Genomic DNA, 2,582 nt, shown 5'->3' with positions numbered 1-2,582 from the left:
ACCGTAATGATCATCAGAAATGTCTATTGCATATGTCCTCTTATGAAAAACTCTTTCTCTTATCACTACCCACCATTATAGTGGGGGCAATGGGAAAGAAGTCCTTGAATTAAATCAGTCGGTTCAAATGTTCAACAGAAAAATCGGCCTCAACCCACTGTTGTCCAACTCATTATAGGAATAGAAATATCGAGTCAAGAAACGCGTTCTTCATTTTCCTTTTAAACAGGAACCAACCAATATCAAGTCTAAAATTACATAATAAAAACTCTTCAGAAAATCCCTTCATTACACAAACAACAGATATTTATAGCACCCAACACTAAACTCAAATCCAAGCAAAGACTGTGATAAGCCTACACATAATGGGCAGAAGACACATTAACAAACAGCCATTAGACAGAAATGTTCGAAAATAAATGAAAAATATTGAGATTATTTACCTCAAATTATGCCGTGACAACCTTAGGTCTTGTTTTCCTTCTGATTCAGTCTTCAAATTATGGCTTTTCCTCAAAATTCATGGTACTGGCTCAATTTAGGGATATTTGCTATCTGCTACTCTACTAAAGCTGCCCTATCAGTTTGGGTAGCTCTTTTTTTTTTTTTTTGAACAAAGGTGATGGGAAAGTTTATTGAGAATGATACGTGCCTCATTGCTAAATTACAGAACCAAGAGTACCAACAGCTACCATTGGACAAAAATGAAATACCATATTTCAATGGAAATATTCAGAAACAAGAGTTTGCAGTTTTTGAGTAACATTAGGCCAAAATTACCTCTTGTTAGGAATCTCCATTGCTTGAAATTGAATTCAGCTGCACAGGGCAAACAATTACTTGTGCATCATTTCAACCTAAATCATCTAAAATTGTGAAACTTTTATAACTTCTTCACTGTGACCAGACACTCGTTCAAAAACCTCTCAAGCTTTGATGTATATACACTGGGAAAAGTCTGATAATGGTCAACATGAGGTGATGCACCAAAGTTGAATGCCCACACATTTTTCCCACTTCTCTTCTGTTCTTCAACAAATGACTCAACTGAGGAGAATGGAATGACCTTATCAGCTGTACTATACAGATAAAGCTGTGGGCAAGAAGGCCGGTTTTTTGAAAGGACAGAGATTATCTTTGTCAACCGCTGTTTGACGCCGTTCAAGTTTAGGAGATAAGAGAAGAGCTTCTCAAATGCCGACAAAAGTAAGGTTTCAATGAACAGGGGCTCCTTTTCTCGCAAGTTTGAGGTATCAACTCCATTTTTCAATTGATTTCTTCCTACAGCTTCAACTAATGGATAAGATGATGAACTATATTTCTTTAGCAGGGCTGCAGTAAATCCAGCAGCCTAGACCTTGGGATCTATACTAGCGTCACCTCCTGAATCAACAATAATTCCCTTGATTTTCTCCAATAAATTTGGCCTACTTTGCAAATTGTCAAGAATGGCACCATACCTCCTCAGATGCTTCGGCTTTGACCCAAGCCATCCCAACAAAACTGCAGCAAAGATTGGCCCTTTATCCCCGATGACCGCATTTTCTCTAGGGTGAATTCCATCAGGAGCGTAATTCCAGTGGAAAGATTTATCTTTTTGGTCAGAGAAAATGCGGAAGAAGGTTGAGGTGGAGAAGAATGAGTTGAGGAGAAACAGTGAAGAATTTAGGGAATGGGAAAAGCCAAATGAGGTTGTTGAGGGGTAGTGGGGAATGTGGGCGTTTGAGAAAATAATGGAGTGGCGATTTTGGGGGTTAATAAATGAAACTGCAGGAGTTGGAATTGGGCGATGATGATGATGACAATAGTAAGGAGGAGGAGAAGGAAGCAGTGTGGAAAAGGGCTTTAAAGGAAGCTGCTTTTGGAGAGGGAAAAGGGAGTTGGAAAGATGGCGAGCGGAGGAATTGAATAGTATCCGGACTGAGGCTTCCATTGTTGCTTTTCGGGTGAGATAGTGAATGCTGATCGAAACTGAAGCAGTCGAGAACTCCAAAACAGGTCGCGCGGCTGGATCCCAGTGGAGAGAAGGAGAAGAAGATGGTGTCCGAAGGCAAAGAAAGAGGGAAATGAGTTTTGTCTGAAATTTGGCTAAGTGTTGAGTGTTTTTCTTCCAAATCAACTTCAAACGACGTCGTTTCTGCTTCTTTTAGAACCCCGCCTCTACTCTTTCAATTTTCAGCTTCCCGCTTCCACTATTGCACACTAAAAAATACGTCTTCTCTCTAAATTGTTGAACGCTTTTTTAATAAAAGTAACGCCTTCTATCTCTTTTTCTTTTCCCAATCTTTGTGTAATTAACATTGTTTATTATTTTGAGCTTTTTTATTTCACAAGTTATATTAAAACTTTACAATATGAAAATTTAGTATTTTTTGATTTTTTCTTTTTTTACTAACATAGGTTTTTTAGGATCTCTACAAAAAATAATGTTCAAAAACTAAAAGACTTATTAAAAATATGTTTATGATTCAAAAAAAGACCTTTTAATGCAAATATTTTTGGTATCAATTATGCAAGAATTGTGGTCTGACAAGACCAAACAATCTGTTTAGTTGATCAAATAACCAAAATGGTTTACTAAT

At 37.5% G+C, this 2,582-nt stretch overlaps 1 pseudogene; it reads right to left on the bottom strand.

Moving 5' to 3' along the window:
• Positions 1-883: 883 nt before the first annotated feature.
• On the bottom strand, positions 884-1,933 carry LOC113770066 (annotated as a pseudogene).
• Positions 1,934-2,582: the final 649 nt, after the last annotated feature.

Source organism: Coffea eugenioides, chromosome 1, assembly GCF_003713205.1.
Source record: "Coffea eugenioides isolate CCC68of chromosome 1, Ceug_1.0, whole genome shotgun sequence".
NCBI classification, from domain to species: Eukaryota; Viridiplantae; Streptophyta; class Magnoliopsida; order Gentianales; family Rubiaceae; genus Coffea; species Coffea eugenioides.
Note: the sequence above shows the minus strand (reverse complement) of the source record. Positions and strands in the feature narration are given on the sequence as shown.